Here is a 26,411-nt window from a genome sequence, read left to right on the forward strand (position 1 = left end):
TTAAATGAGAGAGGTTAAGGAAAAATAAGAAATAAATAAAAGCCATGGAAGAAAATATAGACACTTATAAAAGAAAGGTTGACCAACTGAAAAAAAGAAATCCAAAAAACTCACTGAATAAAATAATTTGTCAAAAATTATAATTGCACAAGAGGAAAAGAAATATTAAGTGCATCCTGTTAATATCACAAAACATTTAAAATTATATTTTAAATGGACCATTAAATGATAACATAAAAATTCCTGGGAGATTAATAACTTAATCTTAAAGTGTGGCTTAAAGAACAAATCATAGAAATAATAATTTTACTTTTTAAAATGACAATAAGACAATATACCAAAACTTATGTAATAGAATAAAAGGAGTAATTAGATGAAAATGTATATCTCTGGATGCTTATATCAATAAAACAGAGAAACAGATCATTGAATTGAGTAAACAAAATTAAGGAAAAAATGAATTAGTAATCCAGAATTAAATGCTAAATTGGAAATCCTAAAAATTAAGCGTGAGATTACCAAAACTGTGTTTAAGAAAACCATTGAATTAATAAATAAAATTCTAAGTTGTTTTTAAGGAAAACATAATAAATAGTTAAATCATTTGGTTAATAAGATTTTTAAGAGAGAAGAAAAGCCAATCACTCTCATATAAAATGAAAAGGATAAATTTATCACTAATGCTAATGAAATCAAAGCTTATTAAGAGTTATTTTATCCAATTATATGCCAACAAATTTAGTAATTTAAATGAAATGTATGAATACTTACAAAAATATGAGTTACCTAAACCAACAGAGAAAGAATTAGAATATTTAAATAAACCACTTATGGAAAAATAAATTTAACAAGCTATAAAAGAAGTTCCTAAGAAAAATGGACTAAGGACAGATGGATTCACAATAGAATTTTACCAAATATTTAAATATAATCTAATTCCAATATTAAATAAATTATTGAGAACAATTGATAGAGAAAAAAGTGGTACAAAAGTCCTTTTATGAAAAAATATGGTGCTTATACGTAAACCAGGAAGATCAAAAACAAAGAAATTATAAATTAATTTTACCAATGCATATGGATGCAAATATTCTAACTAGACAGGAAACTATAACAATACTTTTCAAAAATAAAACAAAACAAAAAAAAAACATGAGTAACCATGATTTATACCAGGTTTCAAGAATTTCAAGAATGGTTTATAAAGGAAACAAACTATTAATTTAATTGATTACATCAATATAAATGTAATAAAAATCATGATTAAATAAATAGGTACAGAAAAAGCTTTTGACAAAATACAATAACCATTCTTATTAAAAATGCTTGAAAGCTTATGTGTAAATGGATTTTTCCTTAGATTAAATAAGTATATATTTAAAACTATTGGTAAACATTATCTGTAATGGGGATTAGTTAGAAGCTTTCCCTAGAAGATCAGGAGCAAAACAGGGTTGCTCATTATCATAAATATTACTTAATATTTATCTAGAAATACTAGTGATAGCAATAAGAGAAAAATGAAATTGAAAGTATCAGAATGTACAAAGAGTAAATAAAAACTATCTCTTTTCTCAGATGCTATGATGAGATATTTACGTATACCTATGTATATAATCCAATAGATTCAAATGAAAAAAAACATTCGAAACTATGAATAATGTTAGCGATGTAACCGGATATAAACTATACTGACATAAATCAGCTTTTATATTTCTAGATATTTATGTATGTACCTAACAATGTTTTACAAGAGATAGCAAGAAATAACTTGTTTAAATTAACCAATGATAGGATAAAATATCTAGGAGTATATCTTCCAAAACAAATCCAAAAACTATATGAACATAACTATATACTACTTTTTATATAAATAAAGTTCGATTTAAATTATTGGAGAAATAGTAATTATTCATGGGTAAGGCAATATCATTAAAATGACAATCCTACCTAAACTGATATATTTATTCAATGTCATCCAAATTAAATTACCCTCAAAAAACTTATTGAATTTTAAAAATGCAAAATTCATTTAGAAAACAAATGGTCAAGAATATCAAAAGAAATCACAAAAAGTATTTAGAAAGGAGATTTAGCAGTTTCAGATCTCAAACTAAATTATAAAATAGTGATTATCAAATGATTTGGTACTAGTTAAGAAATATAAAAATTGAACAGAAAAATATAAAATGATGTCAGAAAAGATTATAATAATCTTTTATTTGACAAAGGTATAGATCCAAAATTTTGAAATAAAATGGACAATTTGGTAAAAATTGTTGGGAAGAAGTCTGGTAGAAACTAGGTAGAGACCAATATCTTCCACCATTTACCATGATAATCTTAAAATGGTTTTGACAGGTATAAAAGAGAGTTATAATAAATACATTAAAGAACAGGGAGCATATTACCTATTAGATTTATGGACAGAAAAAGAATTTATGAATAAAATGTACTATAAAATGTAAAGTGGATTATTTTGAATACATTAAATTAATTTTTATAAAATATTTTGTACAAATAAAACTAATGTAGCCAAGATTAGAATGAGAGTAATGAGTAGGGGAAAATTTTATACACAATTACCAATAGAGGTCTCATATCAAAATATCTAGAAAACTTTGTCAAATATATAAGGATGTAAACCATTTCCCAAAATGGTCAAAAGATATGAATAGTTTTTGAATGAAGAAATCAAAACTTTATATAACTATATAAAATGCTTTAAATCATTACTGATTAAAGAATTGCAAATCAAAACAACTCTGAGATTCCATCTCACACCTGTCTCATAGGTTTAAATGATTAAAGGATAAAATAATAAATGTTGGAAAGGATGAGGAAAAACAAGGACACTAATACTTTGTTGGTGGAAATGTGAAATTAGCCAACCATTTTTAAAAGTAATCTAGAATTATCCACAGAGTTACAAAATTGTGTATACTTTCTGAACCAGAAATGCCACTTTTAGGTTGATTTCCTAAGGTGGTCAGGGGAAAAGGAAAAGAAACTATTGTCCTAAAATATTCATAGTAGCTCTTTTTGTGGTGGCAGAGAACTAGAAACTAAAGGGATGTCCATCAGTTGGGGAATGGTTAAGCAAGTTGTGGTACATGATTGTAATGGAATACTATTGCACCAGAATAGATTCCAAGTAAGATGATCACATAAAATCTGAGGAAGACTTATATGAAATGATGCAACATGAAGCAAGCAGAATCAGAATATTGTATATAGTAAAAACAATAGTGCATGATGATAAACCACAAATGATTTAAATATTACCAACAAGGCATTGATACAGTACAACACCAAGAGATTCATTAAAAAAAAAAAAAGATATCCACTGCCTAGAAGGAATCAGAAGAATCCAAATGCAGGATGAAACATATAATTCTTCACTTTATTTCCTCCACACATTTTTCTCTATTTAAAGTAATATGCGTTTTCTTTCACAACATGAGGAAATATGTATGATGTGATAATATATGTGCAAACTATATAAATATCACCTGCCTCCTTGGGGAGGATCGAGTTCTGGGAGGTAGAGCTAAAAGTGATATGTGAGGAAGCTAGAAGCTTGGTTAATCAAAAGCCGGGCTTAGAGATGAAAGTCCTAGGTTCAAACCTGGCCACACAGCTGTGTAACCCTGGACAAGTCACTTATCTAGCCCTTTTGACTCTTCTCCCTTTGATACACATTATTGATTCTAAGATGGAAGCCATGTTTTAAAAAAAGAACAATATATAGATTTTTGGACATAGGTAATATAAAAATTTGTTTTTCTTGAATAAGCACATTTATTATTATTTATTGCATATTTGTAACAAATTACATGCATTATATTATTGTTTTGTTATATATGAAAAATAAGAATAAATGGTAACTACACCCCCACAAAAAAAAAAGTATCATAGGATAAGTAGGCATAGCAGTGGATAGAATACCAGTCATGGAGTCAGGAAGACCTGGGTTCAAATCTGGTCTCAAACATTTACTAGCTGAGGGACCATGGTCAAATTAAATCTTGCTTGCCTTGGTTCTTCATCTATAAAATGGGCTGAAGAAGGAAATGCCAAACCATTCTAGTATCTTTGTCAAGAAAAACCCAAATGGGGTCATGAAGAGTTGAACTGAACTGAACTGAAATGTCTTAAAAATACCAAATCATGACAGAAGTACAATCCTCCTCAATATTATATAAATCTGAAATTTTTCGTGTCTTAATGTCATTGTTGTTGATATTGTTTTTTAATCCTCCATTTAATTTGCCAAGAACCAATATATATCTTGATTTTTTTTAAGAATGTTTGCAAGTTTTTCAGGTGACCACTTTTCATTTTCTGCAACAAATGATTATATACAGTCATATATAAATGTACATATATATATACAAATATAATATATAATTCACATAGTGGTTCCTGTACAATCATTTTTCTTAAGTGTAGTTAGGGACATTTCGCTCATTTTATATAAAAAAACTCCATTTGCTCTCTACTACCTCTAGAATAAAATATAATCTATTTTTTATTTTTTGCTTTTTTAAGTCCTTTAAAACTTAGTCATGAACTTCTTTTGGAGTCTCATTATGTATTATTTCTCTTCCTTTGAAGTACAAGCCAGTCAAGTGAAACTGGCTTTCTTGATAATCTACACATCCAATGTTCCACCTGGCATCTCTATAGATTTATACTGGCTATTTCTCAAACATGGAATTAATTCGTTCATGCTTCCTTATCTTTAAATCCCTGTTTTCTTTCAAGAATCATCTCAATGCCATTTTCAGTTAAAAAAAAAAAACCTTCTCCTCATCCTGTTCAAATGACACCTACATTCCTCTCTAATTCCTTCCATTTATTTTGTATTTTTCTACCTATAATTACTTAGGGTCATTCACAATATCAATTTAAATAAGCACCCTATGTGTGAGCTTGAAGAGTTTAAAACTGAGGAGATTAGATTAGTTTCTCCTACCCATTTCATTTCTTAAATTTAGTAGTAAAAACTCTCAAAAGAATCACTATTTGCTCATTCATTATACAGAGAAAACAGAGAAAGACTACTTCTAAGGCTTGTGTGTTCAGAAGAGATTTATTAGAAGATAATTTTAACAACCAGCCATAGACAACAGGAGTGGGAATTATTGCTTCCAAATCTATATCAAGATTAAGGATGAGGATGATGTAGCAGTTATTCCAAAGATAGCTTTGTAGTTTTCCATCTTTGTATAGGAAAGTGTTCATTTTTTATTTCTTAGAAATGCTTCCTTTTTTAAGATTAACAGGTATAGGGGCAGCTGGGTAGCTCAGTGGATTGAGAGCCAGGCCTAGAGATGGGAGGTCCTAGGTTCAAATCTGGCCTCAGACACTTCCCAGCTGTGTGACCCTGGGCAAGTCACTTGACCCCCATTGCCTAGCCCTTACCACTCTTCTGCCTTGGAGCCAATACACAGTATTGACTCCAAGACGGAAGGTAAGGGTTTAAAAAAAAAAAAGATTAACAGGTATAAGAGTGGAGAGGAGGGTTTCCAAGATGATGATTGGTTGGGGACAAGTTGTCTATTACCTTCACTCCTAAATGTGTGTTTTGGGATCTTCAAACACAGTAATTGATTTAGCAGGATAAGAGTATGGGATTGAACTATTACTTCATTTAATTTACAGTGAACTATCTAAAGGATATAGAAGATCTCATCTATGATCCCAGGTTCATACTTATCTACTCAGCTATAGTTCAGAAAATAGGAGAGGAACCTCAACTGGTTTCCAAGGCAAAAAGAAGGTAATAAGTAATTAAAATAATATAGGTGTATCAGATACTAGTCAATTAATTTGGATATGAGTTTTTTCCAAGGAGTTATGCCTTTGACTTGCCTTTCTGTCCAATTTCATGACAGTTTCCATCTTAGACTTTTGAAGCATCTACATTTCTTTTTGCTACAACAGTAGTGGTTTGATAAATGAGAGAAAAGGCTTTAAATTGAAATTTGAAGTGGGAAGAAAAATGCTAAACTAAAAAAATATAAATATGTATTCTTTGAAAAACAATAGAGAAAAAGGAAAACTACTCAACTTTTTCTATGTTCTTTCTTCATGAGAATGCTCTTGAAACAGAAAAATATAAGAGAAAATAAAAAATAAAGATACATAAAAATGCATAACTCTCCTCAATGAATTAGTCATCTGTCCAAATACTTTACATTTCAGGGGAATAAAAAGATAGGTAGGATAGATAGAGAATGAGACAGAATGATAGGCTTTGAATGCTCAGTACCATGTACAGGGGATAAAAATACAAGCAAGGAAAACCAGTTCCTGCCTTCAAGTAGGTTACATTTGAATGAAGAAAGACAACCCACATAGGGAGTTGGATGGGAAGAGAGGTATTGACATGATGTAGAGCTAGCCAAGCTATCAGGATCTGAATTCCTAAATAAAGGGTGCAAAGTTTCAGTAGGAGGGGCATAAGATGAAAGATGGTGATGAAATGGCCAGGAGGTAGCATGGGGCCCTGGTTGTGGGCAAGATGAAGTGAAATCTCAACTTTAAAAAGGAGGGAAAAAATTTATATATTATTCATATCAGCTAGATGGTCTAGTTAAGAAGTAAGAAGACCTGTTACACACTGAGAAGCTCTATTGAACAGTCAATAGAATATTGTTAGATAATTAAAAGAGGAAGAAAAAACAAATGGAATTAATCCATGACAGAGTAGTAAAATAATTTAAGCAAGAAAACAAATGTTTTACGCAATAAGGCAAAAGGCATAAATTAACCTGAGAAATAGTTTACCAGAGAAGTGAGAGTTAAATCAGAAGTTGAGGAAGGGGGTTTAAAATATCAGACAACTCAGGGGAATATCAGTTGTTACAAAGTGAACACAAGTATTACAAGAAAAAAATGTCAAGCTGTAAAGTGAAAACAGTGACTTTTATCAAAGAGAAGGGAGCTTATGAAGTATTTTGCTGACTTAGTGTTTCTGCAAAGCCTGGTTGAACAGAAAGGAAAAATTAAGACACCTAAGAAAGAGATATAAGAAAACCATGAGGGAAAATGCTTTGCTTGATTCCTTGAAATATTGATACCTCCCTTTTCTCAGGAAACTCCTACATAGTGTCCTTTGATGATCCCTGACAAGGATACAAGAGAGAAATAGATGAGAATCTCCTACTGGGGAATAAAGGCTATGAGTCAAAAAAGAATCTATGAGGCAGGAACTGAGGGCCATAGTCTCTAGAAACACCTAGGGATTGGACATGACAAAGCAGCATTAAGTAATGGGAGGTTAGCAACAATTCAGCTCAGGGAAATGCATCTAAACCTATTTGCCCCTTATCACATCAAAGCAGCAATAAACAAAATAAAACAAAGCAAAAAGATCCAAGATACCTCAAGAATATAAAGGAAAGAAATCCTCACGGGAAATCTTCATGGGAAAAATAATCAAAATTACTGAAGCAAAGAACAGGCCAAAGCTTACATTTCTGGAAGATATACACTCCTTGAAGGCAAGGATCATTTAAAATTTCTCTTTGGATCCATAACACCTTGCATGGTTCTTTACAGAGTAGATGCTTTAAAATGCTTCTCATGTTGAATTAAAAGGGTCCGTATGTAGACACAGTCTGATGAGAGATCTTGATTTGTATATGTGTCATCCCTACTAAGAAAGGTGGATGCTTAACCTTTCTTCTAGTCTATGAACTATCACTTGAGCAACAAGATATATAAATAGGATCTATGAAAAGTGGCCTGTGAAGCACTAGGAGAAAGAATTTAAACTAGTTCTCTAGTGATTTTTAATGTTTAAATTTAAAACACAATCTTAAGAATACATGCTTGTGCCTATAATTCCTCCTTTGTGCCTGGTCTACATAATGCAAAAATAACTATAACCCTGATTCTTTAATAGGAGGAGGGAATATTGGAATCCTGAGTGTTGGTACATCACAGACAGCACCATGGCAGACTGCTGGGGTTAAAGGGAGGTTGATTAGAGGAGGAGGAGGAAAGGTGACAATCTCTTTGTAGTAAATTTACAAAATAAAATATGTATGTTTTAAATTATGGGAATACTTGTTACATAGATAATTTCTTTTAAAGAGAAGAGAGACATCAAGGCTCAATGAATAGAGGAAGAGGATTGTCGATGGAAAGGAGGTTGGATAAAGATAAGAAATAAGCCTGATATGATTTTTATAGCACTATAATCTATCTAATTAAGATTATTTCTGGCCTTCTTTAAAGCTGGAAAAAGACAATATGCTACTTTATTAATTATCTACCCATGGAACATGACATGAATTTCTCAGTAACTGTTCATCTACTTCCCAAAGTAGCCATCATGATAAAAGAACTAATACTGACTAAAAAAAAAAAAAGTCACACTAGACAAATTCATTTCCTAGTTTGACATAATTTATAAACTGAGAGATCCAGAAAATGCTATTAGCATGGATGTTTTGAGTAACAGAGTTTTGAGTTCTGAATTTTAAGAACTCTAGTAGAACTTCAAGAACTAAGAATTTTAATAAACTCTAATAGAGAATAGGGATATATGAGTAGTAAGGGGAATTTAAAATCTAGTCATATGAAAAGCAGTTACAGAAACTAAAAATATTTAATATAAAGAAACAAGGATTAGTAGGGAAGATGATAGATATCTTTAGTTGCCTATCTAGAAAGCTAATAAGCAGAGAAAGGAATAGGCATTATGTCTTGCTCCAGTGAGAAGATCTATGACTAACGTCTGGAAGTTATAGGGGGCAGATTTCAACTTAAGAACAAGAAATGACTTAACATTTAATGGGATTCATCATGAAGTAGTGGTTTCTTGGAATTTTTAAATCAGAGTTTAAATGTACACTTTTCATGGAAGAGGCAATATACATGGGATTCCTCTATCTGGTAGGGAATAAGATTAAATAGTTTTGAAGGTATTATCCAACTCTAACTATCCACTATTACAAAAAATATCTTTAAGTCTTCCTTACACAAGCATTTATTTAATCAGGTGTTCTCCTTCCTAGATTTGAAATTAATTTTTAAACCTAATACAAGTCTTTACATTTAACTTTATGCAACTTATTTTATTAATTTCATTCCCCCATTCTAACCTGCTGAGATGTTTCTTAATATTGGTTTTGTCATGTAATATATTGGCTATTCTTCCTACCTTTATGTCAGCCACAAATTTAATAAGTATGCCATGAAAGTATACCATGAAATAATTAACTTCTATTTTACTACATATCATTAATATAATAATTATGAGTAATAATAATAGCATATATGTAGCTCTTTAGTTCTGCAAAGCACCTTATAAGTATTATCTTATTTGGTCATCATAATAAACCCAGGGCATAGGTGCAAGTATTCCATCTATTTTAAATATGAGGTAACTGGGAACTTCCGGTCAAGATGGCAGCTCAGGGAAAGCTAAAGTTCAGATCTCCGGAAACCCTTCCCTACCGAACTCAAACTATATGCTCCTAGGGCACCAAAATTCAAAACGATCAACAGCATAGACCCCAGGAATCCTCCTCCTGGACCTGGATCAAAAGGTACGCCCCCCCCCAAAAGCCAGAACCTGAGATCACTCAGACCTAAGGGGTAGGCAGAAGGAAGGTCCCAGGACCCATCCCCCCCAACCCAGAGCTCCGAGTCCAAGGCAGCAGAGGGAACCTCAGAGCCTCAGGGCCGGCTATTCTGAAGGCCTCTTCCTGAAAACAACCTGACTCAGTCCCGGGGGCACCCAGACAGCAGGGAAACAGAGAGAGATGGGGGGGGGAGCCTATAACCCCCTGGCTGGATCCCTTCATCCGAGTCTCACGGAAGGTCCCTGCCTCAAGGCATACTCAGTTCAACTCAGGGAAAGCTAATCTTATCAGGAACCCTCGGAGCTCCGGGAAACCATGGCCCCTTCCCCCTCAGAGTGCAGCCTCGGCTGGCCAGCAAAGGCAGTGAAACACCTCACGGAGAGTGCAAAGACAGGCTCAAAGCATGGAAGTTAGGCAACTGAGACGCATCAGGAGGGAACCAAGGAGGGCAGTAACACGGAACATGCTTCCCCTGGAAGACAGAACAACAACTGCATAGAACGGACAATCTGCCTAGGGCTAAAACCTCTGAACACCAGACAGAGATAAGAAAAGCTAGTCATCCCCACTCAGATAGAGATGGCAAACTCCACAAAAGCACAAAAGCCCCCAAATTCCAAGAAAAACAAGAAGAAGGGAGAGACTTTGGACACATTTTATGGAGCAAAAATACAAAATACAGAGGAGATAGAATAGGAAACACAAGCAAATGCTCTGAAACCTTCCAAAGGAAATGGAAACTCTCCACAAACACATGAAGAATTGGAATTGGAAAGGATCAAAAAGATGGAAGCCTTCTGGGAGGAAAAGTGGGAAATAATGCAAAAGAAATTCACACATCTACAAAACCAGTTTGACAAAAGTGAAAAGGAAAACCAGGCTTTAAAAGTCAGAATCAGGCAACTTGAAGACAACAAGCAAGAATTAATAAAGCAAAGCCAAAAGACCAAGAAATTAGAAGAGAAGATAAAATATCTCACTGACAAGGTGACAGACTTGGAAAATAGAGGGAGAAGAGATAATTTAAGAATAATTGGACTTCCAGAAAAGCCAGAAATAAACAGCAAACTTGACATCGTAATACAAGATATAATCAAAGAAAATTGCCCAGAGATTCTAGAACTAGGGGGCAATACAGCCACTGACAGAGCTCACAGAACACCCTCTACACTAAATCCCCAAAAGACAACTCCCAGGGTTGAGGGGACATGACAGAGGAGAGACTCTAAATGAACACTCTAATGCAAATACTAACAACATGGCAATGGGTTCAAATCAAGAACACATGTGATACCCAGTTGAATCACACATTGGCTATGGGGGGTGGGGGGAGAGGAAAAGAAAATGATCTTTTTCTTTAATGAATAATGCTTGGAAATGATCAAATAAAATATTATAAAATTTAAAAAAAATAAATAAATGTGAGGTAACTGAGTCAGACATAAGTTAAAGGACTTGCCCAGTGTCACATCACTAGTAGGTTTCTGGGGAAAGATTTGATTCCTGAATCCAGGTCTAATGATGCATCCACTATACCACCTAACTATAATTCTTATTTCCACCATTAATCCTAGGCTGATTTTTTTTTAACATTTTATGTTGAATTAACTTTTAGAAGTAATTTATCTCAATTGTATTTCATGGATCACAGAGGCATAGAATAAAGCAGACCTCAGAGATCACTGAGATCCATCTCTTCTTTAAATACCTTGAAGAAATCAAGGACAAGAGAGTTTGTACAACAAAACCAAGACTAAAATAATACGGGTGTCATGTCAAGTCACAGTAATGTTGTAGTGAAAATTATCACCTTTAAGATTGTTATATTAAAACTGTGGCTGCCAAGGAATTTACTTATGAAATTCCTAAAATGAAACACTCAAGTCAGGATGGAATTTATCGTGGGTTTAATCACAATGGGAGTAAGAAAAAGGAGAGGGAGAGAAGGAGAAAGGAGAAAAAGGGAACAGGGTTACTCAACCTCTGACCAAGGCAGAGGGAGATTAGGCCCAAAGGGCCAAGGTGGAAAGGAATCAGTTCTTGACTCACGTGACCAATCTGAAAGGAAACTGTCTGTGGGCCTCCACCTTGCTCAAGCTCCTAACACCAACTGGTGTCTAGCCCTGTCCACAGGAAGTCAGTGAATTCCCAAGGCTGCTTTCTCCGTCACTTTCTGTGCCTCACAAGTGCCAATGGTGGCTCAAGCTTGGCTTAGGACAGCCCAGGTGGGCAGTTAGTTATTTCTGATTTGTCATTGACTAGCACATGCCCGTGTAGTGTGGGTGTGTACAATTTTGGGTGCTAGACCAAGATGGAGATTTTAAAATTCACAGTAACTACTGGATTTTATTGATTTCATCAGTTTCATATATATATTTTTAAAAATTATTTTTATGAAGTCATATAAGTTTATAATGTCTCCATCCTCTATAATAATACCTTGATAAAAAATTATATCATCAAGATTTTTCCTCTTGGCAGTTGCTATAGAAACAGAGGTCACTTTTAAAAGAGCATAGGTGGTGGATGGATTCTACCTGTAAGTTTATGTGCATATTTGTAATTTATGTGTGCATAATTTCATTTTTCTTTTTTCCTATGAGTCTTTTTATGGGTCTTCATTAAAAGCACATATCTATGTCCTATAATGCATCTTATATATGTCTTCTGTCCCCCAAAGTTTCAATAATTGTTACCTACTAATTTGATAAATCATTATCGTTATCCTGGACATTTATAAAAATTGAAGTATTAAAAAACACTAATTAGAAACTGTTAAGGATTAGAGAAAAGGGAGCAGAGCATATTCCTTGAGCTTTAAGGAGTTCACAATCAAAAGGGAAGAAAGTAAAATATAAATAAAATTATGTAAAACCTGTATGATTAAAAGCAAATAAGATTATGCTTTTCTTAAAAAGGAATTCAACATGCTCAAAATAGAATTCTGTGAGAACTCCAAACCTTCTCCTCTTCCAAATTGCCCTATCAAGGATATCATCATTCTCCCAGGCACTCAAAGTTGATCTTGTCACTGTGGTTATCTCTTCACTTGTGCTCATCTCATATATCCAGTCCATTGCCAAGTATTTTCAATTCTACATACCCTACATCCCCTTCTCTCCACTCACAGTCATCCCTCTGAAGCAGTACATCATTTCCTGGACTCTTTCAACAGCATTCTGGTTGGTTTCTCTGACACAAGTCTCTACTCACTCATTCATTTTCCACTTAGCTGCCAAAGTGCTTTTTTCCCTAAAACACAGGTCTGATCATGTCACATCCCTAACTCAAAAAACTTCACTGTCGCCCCATTACCTCCAGAAATCAATAGGAAATCTACTTTTTGGTTTTTACAGTCCTTCACAACCTGACCCTTTTTTGCAAGTCTGATTACACTTCATACTATTCCAATTACCCTACAATCTAGCTACATTGGCCTTCTTGTCTCATCATTCTTTGCATGCCACACTCCATCTTCTGATTCTATGTATGCATTGGCTGCTCCATATCTTGAATACTCTCTCCACAACTCCACCTTATCACTTCCCAGGATTCCTTCAAGATTTGGCTCAGATCTCACTTCTGCTGGAGAACTTTCTTGGCTTTTCCCTTTCTACCCCCAAAGAATAATAAATTCCATCAGACATTACCTACATTTATGATGTATATGTCCTTTATGTATAGTCATTTTCATATTGTCTCACTCATTAGAATATTCACTCCTTAAGGGCAAGGACTATGTATTTGCCTTTCTCTGTATTCACAGAGTTTAGCTTAGAGGCTAGCACATATTAAATATTTAATAAATACTTGTTGGCTAACTGACTGAGAGTGGCAGATATTACATTCACTAGTGTATGGATGCAGAGAATGACTTTCAAATGTTAATCCTTTTACTGTTATTTACATAGTTTTTTTTTCTTAATTTAATGTGTCTCATAAGCAGAGTTGTGAGGATCAAAAGAGTTAGTATTTCCAAAGTACTTAGTATAGTATATAGCACAAAGTAGGTACTCTACAAATGCTCATTCTTTTTCTTTCTCCTTAAAATGTCTGTGAATATAGAATGAACTAATGGGGACTCAGGTCATGAACTGAATTATTGATTGCCACCCCAAAATATATAAAGTCTGAAAGGTAGCTTAGGTTACTAATTACCATTTGCCTAGAGCTACAGAGAATTGTTCTGGGAGAACCTGAAATTGTATAAGCAATTCCAAAGCAGTCCAAGTTTAGTTAATGTTCCAGTCAATGTACTCTAATTAAAGTACAGAAAAATGGAGGTGGAGTCAAGATGGCAGCATAGACGCAGCGAAAGTTCAGATTGCTGAAAACCTTTCCTCACTGATTAAAAACTAAATTCTCCTAGGGGACTGAAAACCAAACCTAACAGGAAAGAGCTAAAGAACCCTTCTACTGGACTCAACTTAAAATGTACACCCCCAAAAGCCTGAATTTAAGAACACTTGGGTTTAAAGGAAAGGAAGAAGAAAAGTGCCAGACACCTCCCTCACCCAGAACACTGAGCCTCCAGTGGTGTCTGAAACCTCTGGGCAGGCAAGGGTCCTAGTCAGGAGGAAGTAACTTGTGGGCAAAGCTGTGCCAGGCTCAGAGCTTCGAGCACGGGAGGTGGGGAAGCAGTTGGAGAAACATAGAGCTGAAAGCCTAGTTGCAGCAGCAGAGACACTCCACATTGACCCCCCCCCCTTACCAAGATTTTAGCCTCAGGGCACATCCAGTTCTACAAGTTCAACTCAGCCGGGCTTAATCTCATCAAGCCTTCAGAGGGCTGGGAAGCTCAAGCTCCAATACCCCTCACCCACAGACTGCTCTGAGAGATTTGCTGACTAAGCTCCAAAGGAGAAGACTGACAGAAAAACCAAGCCACAGAACCAGCACATAATGAGAAGGCAAAGAGTAAAGGCAACTACAGAGGAAAGGGGGAGGGGGGAATATGAGCAAACAACAGAAAAAGAAAAAAGAAATTACAATCAACAGCTTCTATCCAGGCAATGAACAAAGAGGAAATGTAACAGGAGAATCAAAGAACACCAAGAAAAAACACAGAAACTCCAGCAAATTGGACACAGGCTTTGGAAGAACTCAAAATACAATTCTAAATACAATTAAGAGAGGCTGAAGACAACTGGAAAAAGAACTTAAAAAGCAAGATAAGTCATCTGGAAATAGAAAATAGTGTCTTGAAAGTCAAAATTAATCAGCTTGAAAATGAGGCAAAGGAAATGAAAGATGACCTCCAAAGAAAATCAGACCAGAAGGAGAAGGATGACCAAAAAGCCAGGGATGAAATCTAGTCTTTAAAAACCAGAATACAACAATTAGAAGCAAGCAACTTTACAAGGCAGCAGGAAACTATAAAACAAAATCAAAAGAATGGAAAAATTGAGGAAAATATGAAACACCTCATTCAAAAAACAGAAGATTTAGAAAATTTTTCTAGGAGAGACAACTTAAGAATCATTGGTCTACTGGGAGATCATAACAAAAGAAAAAGCCTGGAAATCATCCTACAGTAAAATATCCAAGAAAATTGCCCCAACATTCTAGAACAGGAGGGAAAAGTGGAGATAGAAAGAACTCACAGATCACCTCCTGTACCTAATCCCCAACTGACAACACCCAGGAATGTTATAGCCAAATTTAAGAACTATCAGACCAAAGAAAAAATATTACAATCTGCTAAAAAGTCATTCAGATATCATGAAACTACAGTGAGGATGACACAGGATCTGGCTGTATCTACACTGAAGGACCAAAAAACATAGAATATGATATTCTAGAAGGCAAGAGAACTAGGACTACAACCAAGAATGAATTACCCAACAAAACTGACTATATCCTTACAGGGGAAAGTATGGTCATTTAATAAAATAGAAGACTTCCAAGCATTCATAAAGAAAAGACCATACTTGAACAGAAAATTTGAGGCCCTAACAGAGAACTCAAGAGAATCTATAAAAGGAATTAAGAAAGGGGGGAAAAAGAAAAAACAACTTTTTTAAGAGACCCAAAAAGTTAAAATATGTATCCTTATAAGAAAAGCAGACATTGGTAACTCTTAAAAATTGTTATTATCACCTGTGTAGCTAGAAGAATTATACTTAGAGGGAACAGTGACAAACTATATAGGATGAAATGCCAAGACATAAATATGTAAATAGATATATGTATGCATACATACATACACACACACATAAATACAACTAGAGTTTTAAAAGATGTTAATACTAAGGGGGAGAGAACATCAATACACTAGAAGGGTAAAGAGGTTGGAGAAAGGAAATACTCAACTTCTATTTGCACTGAAGTTGACTCAAAGAGGGAAGAACAATCAAATCCATTGGATATATAAATGGATATTTTGAACTGTAGACTTCAATCCAGAAGTCCTTGGTATTTCCCAGAATTCCCTATAATCTCACCTGAGTCCCCACATTGGCAAGATCACAATTTGTATTTAACTGGCAGTAACGCCTCCCACACTCTCTTTTCTTCCTTTGCAATGATGTAGAAATATAGTGGTAAGCTAAGGGTGTGGATTTTAAATGGGCTAATCATCCATGGACATGTGGTTTTTATTTTGTATCTTCTTTATTCCTTGATTTCTAATGATCCTTAATAAAACTCATAAAATATAATATTTTTATTATTAGAAATATAATTTAAATTTTACATGAGGCAGAGAAATGATTTGTGCCCTATAGGTAAGTAGAAGGGTAACAAATGGATTGGTGGGGAGGAAGCAATACAATGAAGGGAGAGGGTGGGGCTAATTAAAAATACTGTAAAGAAAATAAGTGGAAAATAAGAAGGGAGGGGTGGTAGAAAGGGAAATAAAATAAGGGTGGTAATTAGGGGGACTAATTAAAAACAAAACACTGGTGTGGAAGTAAATAGTGAAGGAAGAAAGGGCAGGACTAGGAGTGGAAATTAAAATGCTGGGAAGCACACAGCTGGTAATTATAACTCTGAATGTGAATGGAATTAACTCACCCATAAAATGCAAGCGAATAGCAGAGCGGATTAGAAATCAAAACCCTATCATATGCTGTCTACAGGAACACACATGAGGAAGGTAGACACACATAGGGTAAAAGTAAGGGGATGGAGCCAAATCTATTGGGCATCAACTAACAATAAGGCAGGAGTTGCAATCATGATATCTGATATAGCCAAAGTAAAAATAGATCTAATCAAAAGAGCTAGGGCAGGTAATTACATCCTGATAAAAGGCAGTATAAACAATGAGGAAATATCAGTACTCAATATGTATGCACCAAATGGCATAGAATCCAAATATCTAAAGGAGAAGCTAGTGGAGCTCAAGGATGAAAAAGATAGAAAAACTGTACTAGTAGGAGACCTGAACCTTCCTCTATCAGAATTAGATAAATCAAACCAAAAAATAAATAAGAGGTAAAATAAAATAGACAAAGTACTGGTCAATCTAATTTAAAAAAGGAAAGAAGAAAACCAAATTGACAGTATCCAAGATAAAAAGGGACACCTTACCTCTAATGAAGAGGAAATTAAGTCAATCATTAAAAATAATTATTATGCCCAATTATATGGCAATAAATATAGAAATCTAGGTGATGTGGGTGAATATTCACAAAAATATAAATTGCCTAGACTAACAGAGGAAGAAATAGACTACCTAAACAACCCCATATCAGAAAAAGAAATTGAACAAGTTATCAAAGAACTCCCTAAGAAACAATGCCCAGGACCAGATGGATTCACAAATGAATTTTATCAGACATTCAAAGAACAACTAAGTCTAATATTATACAAATTACTTGACAGAATAAGCAAAGAAGGAGTTCTACCAAATTCCTTTTATGACACAAATATGATACTGATTCCAAAGCCAGGAAAGTCAAAAACAGAGAAAGAAAACTACAGACCAATCTCCTTAATAACCATAGATACAAAAATCTTAAATAGGATACTAGCAAAAAGATAACAGCAATTGATGATGAGGGTTATTCATTATGACCAGGTGGGATTTATACCAGGAATGCAAAGATGTTTCAATGTTAGGAAAACCATCCACATAATTTGACCATATTAATAAGCAAACTGATAAAAATCACAATTATCTCAATAGATGCAGAATAAGTGTTTGACAAAATACAACACTCATTCTAATTGAAAACACTAGAAAGCATAGGAATAGAAGGGCCTTTCCTAAAAATAATAAACAGTATATATCTAAGCAAACATCATCTGCAATGGTGATAAACTAGAAGCCTTCCCAATAAGATGAGGAGTGAAACAAGGATGCCCATTATCACCACTATTATTTAACACTGTTCTAGAAACACTAGCAGTAGCAATTAGAGAAGAAAAAGAAATTGAAGGTATTAAAATGGGCAATGAGGAGACCAAACTATCACTCTTTGCAGATGATATGATGGTCTACTTAAAGAATTCTAGAGAATCAACTAAAAAGCTAGTGGAAATAGTCAACTTTAGCAACGTTGAAAGATACAAAATAAACCCACATAAGTCATCAACATTTCTATATATTTCCAACACATCTCAGCAGCAAGAATTAGAAAGAGAAATTCCATTTAACATCACCCTAAACAATATAAACTATTTAGGAATCTATCTGCCGAGACAAACACAGGAACTATATGAACACAACTACAAAACACTCACCACACAATTAAAATTAGATCTAAACAATTGGAAAAACATTGATTGCTCATGGGTAGGATGAGCTAACATAATAAAAATGACAATCCTACCCAAATTAATTTACTTATTTAGAGCCATACCCATTGAACTACCAAAAAACTTTTTTTACTGAATTAGAAAAAACCATAACAAAGTTCATTTGGAAGAACAAAAGATCAAGGATATCCAGGGAAATCATAAAAAAAAATGCAGAGGAAGGACTGTCTGCCCTTTGATCCAGGCATAGCACTGCTGGGTTTCTACCCTGTGAATTTTAGATTTACTTTACCCTACTTAGTTTAACAAAACAGGAATGCCTACACCCCTACTTAAGGATTAAGTGTTGAGAAGGATGGCCTATGACACATGTGCTAGCAAATGACAAATCAGAAACAATCATCAGACCCCTAGGCTGTCCAAAGTCAAGCTTAAGCTACCATTGGTACATGTGAAATGTAGGAAGTGATGTAAAAACAGTCTTTATATTTCATGTCACTTCCTCTCTCCAGGCTCTTTTCACGGAGAGGTGGCTCTAGCTCTTGCAGCAGAGAGGTGCCTGGTGGCAGTGTTCTGAGCATCTTGGCATCTTGGAGTGGCTGTAGCTATTGTCTGGGTTTGTCGGTGAGCATTCTTGATACAGTAACTGGGAGAAGTTTAATATCATAGGTCAGGTGAGGCATTTTCTCTGAGCTCTCTTGGAGTTTACACTGATTCAGTTTTCCTTTACCTTCCAAAACACTATCCTCTTAGGAAGCTCCTAAGGTCTTTGAACTCCCCCTGGAACAGGGTAGGCTGGAGAAATCCTATACCCTTTTTCCCTCTCTCTTCTTAATTCCTTCCCTCTATATTAACTAAACCACCATAAAATTTCCAAACTGACGAGTATTTTGTTTGGGATTTGAATTAATTCCTGGCAACCAAATAAATTTATATTCAGTCTTAACCTCTAAGTTTACCCTTACAACTCCAAAGAGATAATAAGGAAAAAGACTTATACAAAAATATTCATAGCTGTGCTCTTTGTGGTGGCAAAAAATTGGAAAATGAGGGGATGCCCTTCGATTGAGGAATGGCTGAACAAATTGTGGTTTATGTTGTATGTATATGTATGTATAAGTATATGTATATGTATATGAATACTATTGTGCTCAAAGGAATAGTAAACTGGAAGAATTCCATGGGAACTGGAATGACCTCCAGGAATTGATGCAGAGTTAATGGAGCAGAACCAGGAGAACATTGTACACAGAAACTTATAGATATATTGTGGTACGATCGAATGTAATGGACTTCTCCATTAGTGGCAATGCAGTGATCCCGAACAACTTGGAGAAATCTATGAGAAAAACCACTATTCACATTCATAAGGAAAACTGTGGGAGTAGAAACACAGAAGAAAAACAACTGCTTGATTACATGGGTCGAAGGGATATGATTGGGGATGTAGACTCTAAATGAATATCTTAATGCAAACACCAGCAATATGGAAATAGGTTTTGATCAAGGACACATGTAATGCCCAGTGGAATTGCGTGTGGGCTATGGGAAGGGTGGGGGAAGGGAAGGGAGGGAAAGAATATGATTCTTGTAACCAAGAAATAATGTTCTAAGTTGACTAAAAAATAAAAATAAAATAAAATAATTTTTAAAATAACGCACAGAAAAATAAAATAGATTTTTAAATAGCAAGCAAGTTAGTGGAAATTTCTCCATTTTTGAACCATCCTACCTTCCCTCTTTTTGAAAACATGACCTCAGATTTATTTTCTCACACCCCAAGTCTTTCTAATCACATCTTTCCTATCACTCACTAATATATTCACTTTTACTATATTATCTCAGAGTTGTTTATACATTGCTTTCTCTTTGCTTATTTGTCATTGAAATGTGTACATTTTTCTTCAAAAAGGAAGTTTCATGTTCAGAAAACTTCCTATTATATAGAGTTTCTTTTTAAAAATTAATATAATAGTATTTGTTATATAATGAGTTGACTTGAAATTTATCTTGATAGCTACACCAAGCATATACTATAACTTCACAGGTCCAAATTATTATATTTACATAAATCTATCTTTATTCTACTTTGTGACCTCATAAAGTCATAATCACTTGAACCTACTACCAAATTTCAGTCATGTCAGTTCTGAAACATGACAAACATTTCAAATTCAATGGTATAAGGATATTAGATCAAAACCTATGGTCAGAAATGAAGGAGCAAACCCAATCAGACATGACAGAGAAGAACAATCAGCCATAAATATTATCTGCTTTTAAGGACCATGGATTTCCAACCTTGTGTCCTCTCTATCAGTGTCATAGAAGGGAAGAAAATATTCTAATAGTTTAGTGGCTTGCAGAGGGTCATGAAGATAATTACTGTCTGAGGAAGGATTTGAACCCAAGTCTTCCTAATTCCAATCCTAACATTAATTCCACCAAGTCCACCAACCTGCCTTATATCATGGTGTATTGACTCACAAACTAAATTAGAAATGCAAATAGCTAGATACTAGTCCTCTCTCTTCCTCTAGTTCCCTATTTGAGATTAAAAATCCTATTAACACCCCTTCCCTATACTTCACTTTATCTATAAAATGGAGAGGTTGGGAAATGTGATCTCAAAGGTCCTAATCAGTTCTAATATTATGTGACTTTATGAAAATAATAGATTGTCTTTTCTTTCAATTTCACACATTTGGTAAAGGAAGTTATTAAGTTCAACAGCAGAAAAGGAGAAAAGAAGGGTACTGGTGGAAAGGCGAAATATTGCAAAGATAGAACTGACAGGATAATTTATTTCATTCGTGGTATGAGGAAGAAGGAAGAATAAAAAAAAATGAGTCAAGGAATTTAAGCTAGAAAACTGGGAAAATGTAGAACCATAATGATAAATAAAGAAGTTGGAAAAAATGGTAATTTTAAGAAGTAAAAGTTAGTGGAAGGTATGGAAAGATAAAAGTCTAAGCAGAGAGGAGGATTTCAGAGTATATAATCTAATAGGTAAAGGTTTTGAATTACCACAAGATCTAGGGTGGGACTACTTTTATGGTGGGACAAGGTGAAGAGATAAATCTCACAGAAGTTAAACAGGGTAGTGAAGTAGAAAATTAGTGTTTGAAGGAATATTTAAATGAATACTTGAGTTCCTAAAGATGACAATATTGCACAAAATTTACTGAAGAAAAGAGAATCACCTAAAGGTCAGCAGACAACATCATGTAAGATCTGCACAGGTTAATATAATTAAAGTTCATCATTCTATCCATTAAGTTATGTTCCAAAGATCAGAGAGGATGGTAAGAGTTGTAGTTTTCAGGAGAATGTCAAGTTTCATTAAGCACCAAAAAACTGGGACAGGATGAAAAGAGAAGAATCCAAAGAACATAGCAGAAGAGAGGGTTAGGAGTATAGGAATTATAAAGGTATTTGACTTTTTTCTGTATTTTGTTTCCTTCTAAATAGAATATAAGCCCTTTGAGAAAAGAGAATGGTTTACTTTTATCTTTATATTCCCAGTAACTAACACTGTATCTAGCACATAATAAGTACTTAATAAATAGTTGTTAAATAAATAAATGAGTGCTGAGAACTGGATGTAGGTAGGGATAATAGCAGTGTGTGCTGCATCTAGCTGAGGATTTGATTTGTTGTTTCATTGATTTGTATAGTCATCTCTTTTGTGAGGGCCTGTCTAGACCCTTTTGGTGTACTTAACCACTTTTAGTGTCCACCTTTCACTCAGCAGGTGAATAGAGAGCCAAGCTTGAAGTCAGGAATACCTGAGTTCAAATTCCTCCTCAGTTACTAGCTGTATGAACCCAGGATCAACACTTTACCCTGTTTTCCTCAGTTTCCTCATCTGTGCCATGACCTGAAGAAGGAAATGATGAACCATTTCAATATTTTTGCCTAGAAAATCTCAAATGAGACCACAGAGTCAGACACCACTGAAATGATTGAACAATAACAAAGTACTTACTTTGTACTAGATACTATGCTAAACAGTGGGAATGTAAAGAAAGTCACAAATAACCATCCCTGATCTCAAGGATCTGACAGTCTAATGCAGGGGAAATAACACATAAAAAGAAGATAAAAATGAAGTGGAGAAGGAAGTATTCCATGAAGGGACAGAATAAAATTTTACAGCTGGGGGGAAATTATGTCAGGAAGTCTGAAGTTGAGTTCATTTCATCTTGCAATATGATGAGTTTCTGGAGATCATGAAATCCAGGAGATCAGCCTGATGAGAAATTATGAGTTGACTGCCTTGGATGTACTCCTAAGTGGTGAAATCTAAGGGAGAAGCTCTACAGTGGCCAACCTCCATCATCTTTGTAGGGAAGAAGAAGCTTCAGGGTCAGGGAGTACTGAAGTCATGTGAGTTTCGAAGGTGATGTCATCTTACAGAAAAAAAAATGAGTTTCTGGATATCCTAAAATCCAGGCTAGAAGCCAGTTGGGAAATGATAAGGTGAGTTCCTTGAGCACCTAGACTAAAGGAAGGATCTGACAGGAATTCTAAGCCACAGAAAGTGATGGAGAAAAATGTTAATAATGCAGATTAAATGTAAATCTAAGTATAAAGAAGTGCTGCTGAGAGATAACTGATACTTGAGGACAATTATGTAGATGAAGCAGTTCAAGATCCCTTCTGAAATAATAACCTTTTACCTGTCTGCTGGGAAAGGGAGCACCACCATTAACTCTATACTTCCTCTGAACATTCTCCCTCTTTCTCCTCTCCATGGGATGGGAAGAAGCTGCTTCCTCTCCTGCTGTCAGTGACTGATTCCTGTCCAAAAAACCTATTCTCTCCCATTGTTCCTTCTTCCTCTTTTGTAACTGCATTACTCCTATAAAACATGTACAAACATCACTAATCCTTGTTGTGGGATTAATGGAGGTGTGAGTAGAGACTGCACAGTATAATCATATCATAGATTTCGAGTTGGAAGGGTCTTGAGAGTCCACCAAATAAAGATGAGGCTTAGGGATGTAGCTGACTTTTCCAGGGTCACATAGTTAATAAGTGTCTGAGGTGATAATTGAATCCAGCTCTTTTTATCCATATTTGGGGAAAGGTTTGCTTTCAGGTACAGATAGAGAAATAACCTTGAGACACACAAGAAGTGGTTTCATTGAGAAGATACAAAAGCAATGGAATTGCACCCCTTAGTCATGCAAGTGTCTTATAATAACAGTAGCATTTATAAAGTGCTTTAAGATCTTCAAATAACTTTACATACGTTATTTTATTTGATTCTCACAGACTGGGAGGTAGGTATATTTTTAAATTTTAAATTTTTTTCAAGATTACCTGCTGACAGAATTTTTAATAATTGTTTTCTGACATTTTGCAATCATACCCATGTTTTCTCTTCCTTTCCCCCCTTTCCCCCTCCTCAAGGCAGTAGGTATTATGATATATATATATATATATATACTACATGTGTTATCATACAATGCATATTTCCACATTCACCATTTTGTAAAAGAAGACATATCACTTCCAATGGAAAAAAATTCATGGAGGAAGGTAGTTGTTAATATTTTCTTCATTTTATAGTTAATGAAAATGAGACTGAGAGTTTAAGAGTTTTATGCCTTGAGACACTCTACCAGTGTACCAATCCATCACCCTATACACAAAATCAGGTTGATGTCTAATATCACAGTTAAAAAGCAGAAATAAATTAATGATATAAACATAACTTGATCCCAAGAACTTGTAGAGATAAAGTAAAGACACTGAGAGAGAGATGTGTGAGTGCAAATACTTTACATATAGTTTCTCTTAGATTTTTTTACCTATCATTCTATTCATAGTAAACCATTAACCAGGGCATCTGCTCCCGATATAGCCTTGATTACCACTGTCCCTATTCTTTACAGACATACACCTGTTAGTAGTATGAAGGAATCATTGGAGGCCATTTCTTATGCTTTCTTGACAACCAAAAAAAGAGGGAATAAAAAGAAAAGAGAAACGCAACATTATTTTTTTCTTTGAGGGGTCTAAAGAAGGGTTTTCCATTTTCTTTTGATAAGCTTCCATTTTGGAGTACTGCTTTCATTCCTAAGTGGTGTGTATTCTGTGCTTTTGCAGTGTACTAAAATGGCTGTAAGAGAGATTTTGTAAACATTGCTCCCTTGGGATAATCACAATGATATATTTTATGAGACCATCGTAGAGAGCAAAAAATATTCAATAAAGTCCAAGGTGTTTTTTCCCCCTGTGGTAGTCATAGAAATCCTATTTTCCATTGGTTCTGTTTACTTGTTTCAGTGACCAGGATCTGCAATATAGGAACGACATCGCATACACCCTCACCAGATAACTAATTCCTGATAAAATATTACCTGAGGTAACAGGTATAGGAAATTCAGCAAAATCAGAAATAGGAAATAGCAGAGCAGTGGAATAAAAAATGTAATTGAAACTCCAGGGAAATTACAGGTAGGGAATTCATATTAAGCAACTTTGATAGTAAGATTTTTCTTGAAGGTGGTCTTCAGGACCACAAAGAGAATCTGTGCTCACCAAACTAAGAGACATTACACTTTGGAGAACAAAAGAAGTGTTGAAGGAATATGTCCACCTTCAGGCCCTTTTGAAAACCACCATCTGGCATAAAGATTATAATATCTATAACAAGAGAAACTGGCTAGGACTGCTTGACCTATGGAGAATTATTCAAATGAAAGCCAGGGGAAAGTGAACTATTAAAATTAAAGCTCTGAATTGCTGCCTTCACTGCAGAGCTTTATTTTCTCTTCCTGTCCTCCTTGCCTAAAAGACTTCCCCATTTCATCTCTATCTACTGTCTTCCTTGGTTTCCTTTAAATCCCATTTAAAATCTTTTCTCCTGAAAGCCTTTTCCATCCTTCCCCATGCCTCTACCTCTTAATTCTAGGACCTTCCCTCCTTTAATTATTTTCTATTTATCTTGCATATAGCTTATTGGTATATATTTGTTTAATTATTGTCTCCCTCAATAGACTATGAGCTCTTTGAGGATAAGAAGTAGCTTTTAGTTTCTTTTTATCCCCAATGTTTGCAACAGTGTCTGGTACATAGATGCTAAATAAATTTTACGGAACTGACAAATTGACCAATGGGTAGAGAAGTGCAAATGTTGAACAATGCATATATTGCCAGATTCCTGTGGTATTTTGGTTAATTTTTCTGAATTACTTTGTTTTTTCTATTACTTTAAAAATTTTTATTCTTTTTAACAAAGAATGCCTGGAAGGGTAGGGAGAGAGACAGAAGATACTTTGAAGAAATAAAGGATTTCAATAGTTTTTTTTTTTTAATTTTAAAAAATGAAAGATTATTTTTGCCTGCTTTATGTTTTTGTACCTTTCTGATTATTCCAGGGTTTGAAGGGCAAGATATTTCAAGTGCTTGCATTTTATTCCATTGAGGTTGGAAGTAGAGATCTGATTGGGACATTTTTTAATTACTTTCTGGTCTGATGTGACAGATTAATTAATTTGGGGGTTAAGATCCTTACTGAAAAATTGGTTAGTCATCATCATATCTAGCCTTGGGAAGGCAGTGGTGATTTGGCTTGTAACATGAAGTAAGTCACCTCGCGAAAACTTAAATTTGTTCCAAGATCATTATGCTATGTGTGTAGAACACGTGCTTCTGAGAAATATCTAAATATTGGTAATAGTTACAAGGAAGTCACTTGGCAAAGCAAGTAGAGTACTGAGTGTTCAGTTAGTAAGGACTTTGATGTAAATCACCATGTAACCATGGACAAGTCATGGTTAACCTCTATATGCCTCAGACAATTCACTAGGATTTATCTAATAAGGTATAAATAGGTCACAATCTGTGTTGCAGAGAGGTTCAATAGTGGGATTTTCCCTACAGTGGAAGTATTTGCATAATGATTTCATTATTGTTTGTTACCAAATTAATCTTAATTTGATATTATCATAGGATCTTCTGGATTTTAATTTTGATGGAATGTTTCAAATCAATTACCTGTCTGGTGGTTTTTAAAAGCTAAGAACCTTTTCTTTGCCAATGTGTTTCCCAATTTATGCATCTAGAGGAATGGCCTGAAATTGAGAACTGAGA

This window comes from Monodelphis domestica, chromosome 4, assembly GCF_027887165.1.
Source record: "Monodelphis domestica isolate mMonDom1 chromosome 4, mMonDom1.pri, whole genome shotgun sequence".
Lineage (NCBI taxonomy): Eukaryota > Metazoa > Chordata > Mammalia > Didelphimorphia > Didelphidae > Monodelphis > Monodelphis domestica.